At 40.6% G+C, this 14186-nt stretch overlaps 1 protein-coding gene across 4 annotated transcripts in view; it reads right to left on the reverse strand.

The window, feature by feature from the left end:
- Positions 1-14186, reverse strand: part of LOC128425802 (partitioning defective 3 homolog) — a 343569-nt gene that overhangs the window by 64552 nt on the left and 264831 nt on the right. The gene's annotated exons all lie outside the window — the stretch shown is intronic.

A 14186-nucleotide genomic window follows, 5' to 3' on the forward strand; every position in this document is an offset into this window, starting at 1 on the left:
ATTTTCAATCTCTTTCCACTGAAGGTACCTTGACCTTTTCTATATTCTGCTCATACTTCAACATATTTCTCATGTTGTAGAAAGACATGTTATTTTCAAGAGCAACATGTGATCCATTCATGTTAATTCCCTTCCTTCGCTTCAAAGTTGGAACCGTTCTCGCACAGTTTTGTAAGAGATGGAAATTATAGAGAACAACCAGAGGCATTATTGATAATTGGAATTGTATCAAATTTAAGTCATTCGGATGCTTTTACTAAATGTCAGACTGCTCTAAAGAACAGACATGTTTTATATAATGTGGGTTTTCAAATGCTCAAAGTCTGCTGAATGACTCACTGACTATAGGTCTTACTGAATGAGTTGAATGTAGCGATGGGCCATGATATAAGGCCACTCAAAGAGCCGCTTCAAGAAATACTTCAGGTTCCACAGCCAGTGACAAAATATCTAAACTCTTTATGACCTCACAGGACTGTGTGAATGATTCCCCGGCTCTAGTGATAAATGCATTGATATGTAGCCCCTTGCTTCACCCATGACTCAGGCTCGACTGTGAAACATATGTCTGTTGAGATTTACTGTCATGATACAGACACATAGTGAGACAACAGGCATAACCATAGATTATCCATGAGAACTGTGTGTGACTGCCTACACAGCAGACAAGTTTGATATGCTCCAAGTGCTACTGTGTCCATTTTTATCAGTATAATCAGGTTATTTCCTCCACATCTGATCAGTCAGACCACTTGGGAGGTGTTCTGGGACGCATGTGGCCACATTCACTTAGCTGTATGAAAATGCGTCCTGGACTACATGTGAAGGACCTTCTAGGCTGACATCCTCTGATCCACTACGGTTTCATAATGAATCAAATGTATTTCCGTGCTTATCAGGGCTCATACATGGATTTGTTTGTGGTCACCGCATGATTGATACTTTTCTCAAATTGATCAAATCTTTCTCCCAGAAGGTCATAACCTCTCTCTCTCTGTCGCTCGTGCCTACACACACATAGACACACAAAAACACAGTGACGTCGGTCACATCTGTAAACTCGAAAAACAACACAGCTTGGTCTTCTGGAACCAAACTTATGTACGTGATTATTTGTGTCTCGAGTGCGGAAGTAAGATCCGATCACAAGTGATCTAAAGAGACACAATCAGGACAAATTTTACTGCCACGTGTGAACAGACAAAATTACCTCTGTCTACTTGTGATTAGATATTTTAGGGTAGATGTTAGTATCAGGTTGGAACAGGGCGTTATTTAAATCTATTAGGAGATTGTCATTGCAGCAGTCCAAAAATGTAACTTTGACGAAAAGGTAAAGGTTGGGAAATCTGAACTGTGTTAAATAAACAAACAAAATGTAAATTGGTTTTCTGAGGAAAACTGAAGTGTAAGTTTATTAGTAAACTTCTCCGATTGGTTGGCTGATAGGAATATAAGGTACAGGCCACAGACCTTTTATCCCATTTCTTCTATCCCTGATTCGCCTGATCCCTGATCCTCTAACTAATTACAATATTAACTACAAAATTGACCATGTTTAAATCCCTGTCAGCTGTTGCTCACAATGGTGAAGTAGTAAATCTTTAAAATGACATTATCTCAATATACCAAGCAGTAATTCCATAAACTTAACTTGCTCCAGTCAGCTTCATTATCTGAGAACCACTTTGTTTCCAGTCAGAACCCAAGGCCCCCCTATCCACCACTCCATTAAATTCATTCTGCACAATCATCTCTCATCCTGTTGTGATACATTATGAATAACTGAAAGACACTAACAGAGAATGGTAACACAAACTCCTGCTCTTTGACTGGACTTTGGCCACACACACACACACACACACACACACACACACACACACACACACACACACACACACACACACACACACACACACACACACACGGAAAAGACTAATACAATGCTCAGCCATAAACACATAAACACAAAACCATAAACTGATTTGAAATAATATACTTTATCACCTATAGTCAGCTCTCGCTGCCATAAAGAGGATGAACCACGACTTATGAGAAAAGGTCATAAAACCAGCGTGGATTTTAATTGACATCCTTGACTAGCACTAAAACATGGCCATTATCCAGGGTAAAACTGACTGCAGGTCAGGCTGGCAGTGAGCTTTTAATGATTGCCATATAGCTGCAGGATGGGGATTATTCTTTTTGTTTAATCACGGCAGACAAGACAAGTGTTTCTGGGCTGGTGTCTCTCACCGGGACACTTACACACATTCAGCCTTTGAAGCCGTAAAGCTAAAGGATGGTGGAGGGAGCTCACCGCCACACAGGTGTTTTTAAATGGTAATATCCAACAATATCACAGATAGCATACATGTATAGTCATGCAGAGATCTGAAAATAGCCTTTATGAGTTACTATCATATTATATTTTATTCAAATTCATATAGTAATGAGCGTTGCGTCAAACTTTGAAAGCACTACAAGTACTGGTATTTAACAAGAGAATATTAACTGTTTGGTTTCAGGCAGGATAAAAATTTGAAAGAGCAAGGCAGACAAAAAGTAGAGCTTATTACCAGGGACTTAAGTGGCATTTGGTCGAATCAGTAAACCAATTAAATAGGGCTGACTAGGTTAAAATGCCTGTGGTTATTAACTTTCCCAGTAATTTCTTCTGGCATAAACAAACTGTACCGACAACAGTGGGCAGACTGGAAACTGGAGGATACTTGTGCGATTTCCCTGAACGCAACAATTTTTCTTTGAAAACAGGCCAGACTCTGAGACCTTTGGCTCCATGATGATCCTTGATGACATCATGTGCCCATTACAGTGCACGGACAAGACCATGTGCAGCCATTACTATATTGCAAGGGGCTAAGAGCCTTTTTACTAGCAGGCTGATGCCATTAGAAAATATGTGGTGGCCCTCATAGCTTTGTATTAGGTCCCACAATGAGCTCAAGCAGGTCTGTCTCAAATTACTATTTTGCCAGAGGGGTCCTAAAGTCTAGGCATCAAGTGTAGCCTGTAGCCCCAAGCCTTTCAATGGTAATATTCTGGTTTGATTCCAACCTACCTGCGTGGAATGAGGTAGTAGAAATCAGGAAATATGCCCTAAGTTCACTGTCTGAGCCAAGGTTACACTCTACTGACACTCATGGAATAAGAAACTGTAATGTAAGAAAAGGTTGTGGCTGTCAAACAACATGAATTTGGCAGTAGAAATATTTCCTTTTATGGAATCTGAAATCATAAACCTGGCTTTATTTCAAATTATGATATATCACACATTTCTCAAGTCTGCATGGCAGCTAAGCTCTCAAATGCACCCCCAAAACCGATATACATCCACACAGCAATGTTATCACCGTGTTGAATTTACAATGGACCGCCATTATACCAGACAAATTACTCTTCCAGATTTATTGTGAGAGGCTTACATTTATCCGGGACAAATTTTGTCGGAAACGTTCAATAGAATTCACAAAATTTTCACACAAAAAGCTGCAAAACACCATGTATGTGCTGTGCACTATTTCAGTACCTCCACACGAGTCAATCTCAAAAGTTGGAAGGAGGCTTAAGACAGATGGAATGTGTCACTGGCTGGTCTTGTGGATTTGGGATGTATTCACCCATTCAGCTCCCTGTAATTACAAAGGCTCTTGCTGAGATCCGATTTGCCGCCGGGAGCTTGTTCAAGGCACAGGGATTGGAACGACAAAGGCGTAGTCTGACAAAGGAATATGGATACTGCTCTTAAAACAGAGAACTAATTCTTTTCTGTGCTGAGTGCACAGGCTCGCTGGCTCGGATGTGGGCAAGGTACATTTAATTATGTGCCCTGTACACACTGCCTGGCTTTAGATTAGAATGGAGCAATGTCTTGTTACAGTTGTACCCCAGCGACCAGTTACAAACCAATGTTCAGGACACAGATTGGTCATTTATGCAGGAGTCACTGGTCAGTCTGAAAGTGTTGGCCCCAAGTCTATTCTCTATATTGAATAGTGGCCTCCTCCAGTTAAATTGTTTCTGCCAGTACTGGAATAAGGGAATGACAGTCATGATTAAACACCATAACTGCCGATAGCAGATATTTTGTGCTGTTCAAAATTGTTGTTTCTAAAGCGCAGCTAACACAATTTTGAACGGCCCAGAAAACATGCAGGGAGTAGCAACAGAGATCTGAGGGTTGGCAAGCTGCTTGATGTTTGGTGGTCCCTGATTGGTCCTTAGACGGCATGCCGCTTAGGGCGCAGGCAAACAAATGAAGCGTGAGGATGAAATTGACTTCGTGGAGCGGAGACTTGTGCACTTTTATTTTTGGAGCTGCTCATATGGTGGTAGTAGCATGGTGCTGTTTTGGGGATTTGCAAGTGTGTTGAACAAAAGTGACTTCAGTTATTAGATTATAATATTTCATTTCAACTGTGTTTAATGACACAATTTTTTACCATGTATCTTGGCCTGAACAGAATTGTTGGCAATATTAGATAAAAGTGTAATTTGCTACACATATTACAGCGTTATAATGCAGCTGTTTCAAGTGAGGCATCACTGAATGAGGTCTTTATTCCAACTGCCTAAAATCTGTAGTGGTTTATGGCAATGAAGAACACATCTAATTTTACATTGTATTTTCTAGCCCCAGGGGGAACTGACACTAACTGTCTATCTTTAATAATGATTGAGGCTAATTTTGACTTGACACAACAACAAATCCTTTCTTTTTGTATTGAAGTTATTTTCCTACTTTACTTTTTTCTTGGTTGACCACAACTACTTTGCCTTAAGCTGTTTTCAAACATTGGGTCAATGGGTCTGGACATTTTCTGGACTTTGCCTATCACATATGAAAAATGCAGCATGCGATTGTCCATATATATATGTGTTCACAAAAACATGAAAATGCCCAGGGCGCACAGGTAAGGGTATATTGAATATTGAATAGTTGAGTATTGTTGTCTTTTTAAGTTGACATCCTCTTCAGTGTTCCCTATGTGTATATGACCTCTTTTTCATCCAAAGATATTTTTCTCACACAGGGAGAGCATAGGCTAGGGGAGAGAGCGGGTGTTCTGCAACAAGAAGGTTGCCGGTTCGAATCCCACTCTTTCCCATCTGCATGCCTAAGTGTCCTTGGCAAGATACTGAACCCCTAAATGGCCCCTCGTAAATGCTGAGTGTTCTAAAAAATGTAAGTCGCTTTGGACAAAAGCATCAGCTAAATGACATGTAATTTGTATTCTTTTAAAAATATACATACTTTTGCGGACAATTTCCTGCTTTAGACGCACGTGGGCTCACTTTTCTGGACATTTCACTCTGGGTCAGCAGGAAACGTTTTAGAAAATGCTAGGAGCAACTGACTTTCTGAGATTTTCATTCTCGACAAAATTTCCGGAAAATGTTCGTATTCTGTGAATGTGTAAAAGCGTGTCCTCTGCTTTGTAGTAGCATTTAGTTCTTCTTTGGGTCAGTTTGGGCTCTCAAATCAGACTCACAGTGAGAGGGGAAACCCAAAATACTCCCTTTTGTCTCTACCAGCTTTCACTTAATAGTAAACAATGACCTTCCTGGGCTCACTTCACCTGCTTTCAAATGTCGGTTGCAAACATGCAGCGATTAGCATCCCTGCCTGACACGCTGAGGCCTCTTTCATGTGTATGTTTGTGTTTACATTTGCCGTGACGGAAGAGTGTGATGAAAGCACGGTGAGACCGATAAGGAGCCATGAGAGTCATCTGCTTGCCGACACGGTTCATAGTGCAAACTCACGCTCTGCAGTCACCTGCCTCTCGATCACATTCCTCACCTGATCTATTTCTGAAGCGCCTATGTGAGAGTGACGACTAGCAGCAATGAATGCTGGGATGTTGTGTTAGTGTAGAGCACCCGTGATTAGTTCAATAAATTAGGTTATCTATCATGTGAAAATCAAGTTTCTAACTGAGAAAAGCTCATAGTCAAGTAACAGTCACATTACAGTGTGTGTTATTCAATCAAAATGGATTTCTCAGTAGATGAATTTGGAGAAATGTATACATCCCCAGTTTGATCACGGCATATTCTCTGTTTGCTTTCTCCAAATTAGTTGCTTTGACATTTTCAAAACAAATAAAAAAATTCATTATAAATTGTTGAGGAAAACTTGCCATGCTTGTCTATTTGGTTAATCTCTCTTTTACCCTGTCAGACATCAGCAGCCTTCAGGAGAGTTGAGGGGGGGATTATTTTGCAGATACTGATTACGAGGAATTGGATGCCCTCTGGTGCCGATCAACGAACGAGGCTCCAGCAGCCCCATCGGCTTTGTCAGCGTTGGGCTTACGATCTGTTTTGCTCCTCTGGATTTGAAAACCACCGGTTTATCGACTTATGTTAGCAAATAACTGCTGTTAAAATCGGCTGCTGGACATTTTTACCAGAGAATGTGGCTAAGGTAACGCTACTGATTGTCCACCCACTACATGGCAGTGTATGTTCCTATTGACTGATGTAGACTTCCCAACGTGATTTAAAAGAAGGAATGCTGTATTTGTAGATATCCTCCAAATTGTCATAGGCTATAACCCATAAAGTAACACTTTGTATTAGGGCAGCGATACTGACCATTAACTAGTTGCTTGTTTTGCTTAGTATGAGCAAACTGACACTTTATCTTTCATTTTACGGGACGTATTAATGATGTATTGGTCATTGACGTGAAGCCTATATTGACGTGACTGCCTGACCATATTCTACATCCACTTGGCCATTACTATTTAAGGTTTTTCCTCAATAACCTCCCAATTACTGCTTATTGATATTGAGTAAGGAAGCTGTTGTTTAGGAATCAAAATGCTCACTATTGGTCTTATAAAGTAGTAGTACCACAGAAATAAAACTTCTCCCTTAATAAATATGGTCTATTCTTATGAAACATTAAAAAAATGTAACTTAAAATAAAGAGTTATAATTAATTTGTTCAACCATTGTGCTAGTTTATTTTATCTGTACAACACAAAGGCCAAGGTGGTCTGGGCAGCCTTCAGTCGTACTCAAACCTCCTGCATCTCCACTTCCCATTTTGTTTCCAGGGGCACCCCTGCCCTAAATAGCATGCTTTCCTCCTTGCCTTTCATCTTCAAAGAAACGTTCCTTGGGTAACTGCATGTCTACAAGCCTTCCAAATTGAAGGACATTGATAAAATGCATAGGCTACTGTACATGCAAGCTTAATCAGTTGGATCCACTTGATGTAGAGTTGAAGGTGAGGTGGGTCTATATTTCCCCCTCTCTCTCACCGCCCGCTCTCTCTCGATCTGCTTTCAGGCTGTTTGCTTTCTTAAATGAACGTAATGGTACAAACGGAGGATAAATTGCCTTCTTGTGCTCCATCTCATCACATCCATCCCAGAGGGCCCTCTCTGAAGCGGGAGGGTATAAAAAAATGAAAACAGACCAGGAAAATAATTCACTTGCTTTGCCTGGGAGATACACATTGCTATCTGTGTAGAACCCCAGTGATAAGGCTGATGTGCATTTGGTGCATTAGGCTGCCTGCACTATCGCCACAGCAAAGAACGGGATGCGAGAAGAGGTCAGAAGTCAGTGCACGAATGAGTGTATTGGACTTACACCCTCATTTTGTAACCTATCTACAGGGTTTACATGGGGGCTTTACAAAGCTATATGGGGACTGAAACACAATCTACACAGGTTTTCCAGGCACAGGAGATGTCCTGCAGACACCGGTAACAGCAGCTGACCTGAAGACTCACCCCAGCTCATTTATTACACCGACAGCTCTCTCAACAGGGGCGAACATGAACTCTTCCCATTACCTCAGTGTCCCTTTTTTATTCTCAATTAGAGCAGAGGAAGGCACTGCTCCAGACATGGACTGTGACACTAATTTCACACCCACACAAGGATACTCAGAGGGAGTAATAGAAAATGCTGGTGGATGTCAAAGACAAACAAAAGGCAGCACCAACACATGCTGCCATGGCTCCGGGAATAAATTGGGATGTCAGCATCTAAATCTTGTTTAGCTTGGTATCCCACAAGCGGTAAAAGAACTGGATACACCAGACAAAACACCCTGGAATAACAGAGATCCTAATAAGTAAGTAAAACGTAATTAGTTACCACTAATGTATGTGTATCATTAAAGCAAGCAGTTCCTTGATGATAGACGTATCAGTTTTATTCCCTTGGGAACTACGTAAAAATGTTATTAGGGACTTACGATATGTTATTAAAGTCTTAACGCAGATGCGGGGGTCATAAAAGATTTATTTGTTTACCAATGAATTATTGAGAGATAGCATTTAATCAAAGCTACAGATGTTGCAGTCAGAAAATGTTGATAATCTCACTCTGATTGCATTCAATTGAAAATAGAGACAATAAAAATCACAGAGACTGATTGTTGATTGCAGAGTTAATTACACATGCCAAACAAGAGACAGCAAACAATAAAAAAGTGATTACTTCAGATGGGCTCTGTGATCATCTGATTGAGGTGGAATTGTTGTTCATAAGAACTTGCTCTCCATCTGCATTTCTTTAATGGAGTCATCCAGTGGTCCATTCAGACAATACAGCTCAGAACTAAAGCAAATGATTATGCAACTGTTGTGTTTCTTAAAAAAAACATGATGATGATAATAAGAAACAAGACTAAATGAATTGTTCTCTGTGATGATGAACCTGACAACTGTGTGAGAGCTAGCGGAGGGGTGTGTGTGGGCTGCTAACTGCAGTGGACAGCTGTAAAAGACTCTTCATCTGAGGTGTGAAGTATGTGTCTGTACATATTCCCATCTTCCAGCTTCAAGCCCGTTTACACAGCTTGTTCTCAAAGGAAATGTAGCAACTTCACTCCACATCATCATTCTGTACAAAAACTACAAACATAATAAAATGAAATAAAAATACGAACATTGAATAGCGGGCAAGGGATAATTGCTCTTAGATGTTGGCAGAAGAGGCAGTGGCAGAATCGGACTTGGCATTTTGCCAAGATCCAGTTTGTAGCCAGTGCTAATCTCGAAACAGTTCCCTTTGTTTTGACAGCCAAAGAGTTGTCTCTCTTACAGATAAAACTGGTTGGACTCTGGCACCAACAATTAAAAGCTTAGAAGGATGGACTGCTTGGGGCGGGATTATCATGACCAACAAGACAAATCACACTGACCAAAACATGATTATGATAGTTGTTTATAAAACAGTGCTCGTGTGTAGTCTGATCGAAGATATAATATTTTTAATTAGAACCCGTCGTGTTTTGTTGCCAATGTCGTCTGCAAAGCCAGCAAGACCTGGAAAGAGACGCTAAGATGATGTGTACAGTGACATGTACAGTGACGTAATGATTTGGGTTTATGGTGGCTTGAGACCCTGTAAAAAAACTATAAAGGTTTGCAAGTTTAACGTATCTGAACCAGCCCAAGCAGCAGCTGGCACTAGATGACAGAGACGCTGCTGTATGACATGTCAAACCTCCGATTCTGGAATGTCTAAAATCACACACTGGGGGCAATATGCTGGCTTGTTTGGTTCAGAGTAAAGAAGTTAAAGCAGCAAAAATGTGGTCCCTTTAAAAGGCAATATAGGGGTATCTCTATATATAAGGGGCCTCAGAGTGGTGAGATGACATCAGCCAGGGTAAAGATCCACACAAACTGTCTGACCTTCTATGACCACTGGAAATAACCTTATGATCAAATTTCAAAACAATGCAAACTGGATTCTTTAACAGAGTTTTGGACAGCTGGAGCAAGGGGGGGAATACCCTAGTGGATGTTTCTTTGGGTGTTGGGTTCTTTTTCTCTCCCTGCTCTCTGTCTGTCAGGCTGTCTGGAGCTGCTGAATTGCACAGGACTTCAAGGACTTTGCACTGCTGAGCTCCGGGAGCTCCATATCTTTTCCCCGCTTCCACCCCTGCTTCCCCCACAACGCTTCCTCTCTGTGTCTCTCTGACTCTTTCTCATGCCCATGCTCTAAGGAGATTTAGAGACTCGGCTGGGTAATGGGAGCAGCAGTCAATCAAATTGCTGTTTCAAAGGTGATGCTTTGTTTCATGCTTGCTTCCCACAAATCCCATCGAGCCTGGCACCTGTCAGGTTGTCGTCGTGAAACCCAGCATCCAACGCCAGTCACCCAAACCCCACGGTCTCTGGGCAGATGGAGGGTTTGACTTATCAGCTGCCTGTCAAGAAAGGAGGTCATTCCATTTTGCTAGGCCTACCTTTTTTTAATAAGGTGAAACCAGTAAAATAAAAAAGAAACTGCAAAAGAAAACACTGAGCTAAGTTGTTTACGTCTAGCGGACTTTCAAGTAAACTCTGTAACAGGCAGCGCTACAGACAAAGCACAATTCATGCTACAGGTTTTGGTCCGTTTACTTTTGCTTCATAAAAGGTTTAACAAAACTGAACATGAATAAATTCTAGGTTTCCATTGGTGCCCTTCTGTTTTACTGGGTCTGACGGCACTGTCAAAACACAGCTGGTGCTGCCAGCTCTAATAACGTGGAGGTTGTTAATAAATTGTCAAATAAAGTTCTTGTTCCAACGTGATCACAGTAAAACCTGATATGGCAAAATGGACAGGATCTCTGACCGCCCAGAGTAACCAGGGGTCCTCGTATCTCCGATGGTTTATAAGCTCAGGTCTGACTCATACCAGCTTTACAGTCCCAGTGACCTTCCCATTAGGGCTCCATTATCAAAGATCTATTACAGGAAGGGGAATATGTTTTGCCAGCTGCAGCTTCTTCATATAAACTGTAGTGGACAAACAAAAGCGTGGCTTTGAAACCCTATGCAAGTCATGGGTAGGTGCCCTTTATAATGGCATAAAATGAATGCACATGTGCATAAACACATGAGGCATAAAAATAGTCCAAGATGCAAAACTATAATGTACAGTTACTGGCAATTGAATGCATTTGGACCCCTCCTCCTCCTCAACTGAGGGGCCCCTAAGTGTCTCTAATTACGTGACTGGATCAACAGAACCTTCTGCTGTTTGACTTAAATGTTGTGTTTTAATGACGGCACCGAGGACGTATAGTAAACAAACCAATGGGACTCCAGACTTTTGGGTGCACATGCATTGTCTGATGTCTTTCCAGCTATGCTAATGTTTGGCTAGATGAAAGACTGATTAGTTCAAGCGTCGTCCTCCTCCTACACACTCCCGGTCTCTGTTCAGCGTTTGGTGTGTTTTTCCCAGCAACGAATGGAAAACTCGGAAATAAAGGAAGGCTGTCAGCTAATTTCAACTCAATTTACTTCCATTTACTTGGTCCCTGGAACCAATTTCACATGATAAGATTTGTGAAGTTGCGCCATGCTTCTAGAAGTCATATGATAATCAGGAGATGGCTTCCACCATGGTATTACCCCCATATAACATTATTTACTATGCTGTAGTGGAGGCTAGCCAGCAACAGAGAGCTGGGTATTTTATATAGGTGCGTTTTTTGAATAATATACAGAAGTCACGTAATGTCTGAATCTCTTCTAAAACTCGTTTTGGAACTATCTGTTGGTCATTGTGTATCAAGACACATATTGATACGTTACAGATAATAGAGCATTGACATTCAGATCATAGTCTGACGACTGTCTGTCATATTTGGTTACGCTTGTTAAGTACTATCAGGTCTGTTAGAGGGTAATAGATATTGTCAGATCTCTAACTGTACCAGAAAATAGCTTAAACATCCCTAGATAGGACCATTAAACTGACCCTTTGATCAGAGGGCGATCCTCCGGGGAACGTTTTCAGAAGCAGTGTCCAGGTCAGAGGTAAATGCTTCCCTTTCATAGTGAAGACTGACTGACAGCCAGGAATGAGCAGCCTTCCCTGAACAATACTTGTCCATTTCCTGAACCTTTAACTGGGACGTTCGTGCTATCTGTACGCTCAGGAATATTAGGTTCAGGAGAGGCAGCAGCACAAACAAGTCATGGGTCTCTACATGGAAATCAAATAGACCAATCGGAAATGTTTGAAAATTCTATTGTGTTGGCGCTTTATAGTAAGAAAGTTCCATTACGTTTAATTTATAAATGCAAATTATTGTTGTATTTGTTATGATAGACAAGTGATGGGAGTCTTGAATCTGAATGTTTTTCAAGCTCTTTTTTTGCAAATCGTAAATAGAAAGCCTCTGAGCTAAATAAGAACCAGTGGATATTATTATACCTCAAAGGCAGCAAGACAAATATTACAGGAATACAGCCGGGCTGGTATACAAGAGATATGCAAAGCAGCGAGTGGTGCAAAACAAAAATGCAATGTCGAACATGCAGTGCATATTTCAAATCAAATAACCCTCGCAACAGCTAATCCTGTCTCTGAAAGTAAAACTCAGTGCGCACTGCGCTATCAATACTAAAGGCTCAGACTCCAAACTAAATTTAAGCTTGTATGTATAATTAAAATGCAACACTAAGCTTTTTATACTGAAATAAAACCAGTGAAGGTGAGAAATCACTATAACCAAGGAACTGCAAAAAAAAGAGGGGGAAGAATACTAAATAATTACAAAGGTTTTTTCATGTTATGTTATTTGTGTTTTGATACCATTGGTTTTCAGAGAAAGCCTCATGAATAGTATAATGAACCTCCAAAAGTCCCCAGATATATGTTAGAGGTAATACAAAAAACAACAGAAATATGAAACAGCTTTCAAATGGTCAAAGGGAATTTGAATAAACCCCAGCAACCAAAACCATCTGATGCTATATTTTATAAAGTTATACCTAAAGAAACAAAGCATCTGTTTAAAATTAGACCCCTCATGCAGGAAGGACTTTGCACACTCTTGCTTTTCCCTTCATTTCTCATAGACATCCTCGAACAGCCTGCTATTAATATTCACTTATTAGGGTAAGGCTTTTATATAGTGTCCCCGCACAGTGCTTATTGACATTCCCAGTGAGAATCAATAACACTCTGTCTATCACTGACCAACATCTTAGAGTTTTTTTTTATCTAAATATACACGCTGAGTGTGTAATCTTGATAATTTTTTTCAACTAGCTGCCAGAAGTCTCACCAACTCCCGCTTTGAACGTGGGATAGTTTACAGATAGTTTATAGAGTCGCTATGATACAACCAGGCCATCCTGAGGAAACACGTGAAGGTATAATCTTTGACATATGGATCAGTGACCTTCACTAAGCCCCAGCTGTATTGGCACATGGATTTAGCCAACAATCAGAGAAGCCAGATAACCTTGTCATTACTGTCATGGGCGAGCAACAGGATGGGGATTTTACATTTGTAAATCCTTCTAAAAACAGACACGCGCTCTCATGGAGCCGCTCTGTCTTCATCGCATAGAGTAACTCATAAACTCCACCCCACTGGAGCCTAGCAGTAAAAGGTCATGAGCCCCCTAGTGACAGCTGTCAATCACAGGAGATAGGTATTAAGCAAAACATTAAAATTAAAAAACCCTGAAAGGTTCTGGTATCTATGGGGATTGTGGTCTCCTGGCATCTCACCACTAAATATTACTTACATAAATTACATGCAAAAACAACATGGATTTGTGAAACCAAGATGTGCCGCTTGTTATTGATAATGATTTAAGAAAGGTGAATTCTTAGAGATGGATAAAAAGCATATTAAAGTTGACGTATCTCTAATACTGTTTAAGTTTCTTGTACCTAGATAAGTACAGAAAACACAAGTAACCTTGTTTGCTGAAGACAAGTGTTTACACACCTGAACATAAGGACCATGAGTAGAGTTAGACTTCTTGCAAAGTTGCTGAACTTTTATGAAGTGAATTGTAAGTTGTAATGCTGTAGTTTGAATTTGAGAATTTAACAGTTGGCATAGCATGTGACTAATTATGTTACTCCTATTTAAACCACAAGAAACCCTGTTTGCTGAAGCTAAAAACAAGTGAATAAATAAAAACATACAAGATGACTTTTCATGCTGTGTGGTGTTGTTGTCACATCAAATATGTTCGTGTTCGACATGGAGGTTATTAGCGATTCAACCCTGCAGCGACAAGGAAGCTGAACTCAGAGATGCAACGTGACTCTATCAAAAAGAGGTCGGTTAGAGGCTGGGGAGGATCACCTGTGATCCAAGGATAATGAAAAAATACACTGCCTGATATTAAATTCAAACAGATGGAGAATTACTGAGAGGCTTG

This window comes from Pleuronectes platessa, chromosome 20, assembly GCF_947347685.1.
Source record: "Pleuronectes platessa chromosome 20, fPlePla1.1, whole genome shotgun sequence".
In the NCBI taxonomy this organism is placed as follows: Eukaryota; Metazoa; Chordata; class Actinopteri; order Pleuronectiformes; family Pleuronectidae; genus Pleuronectes; species Pleuronectes platessa.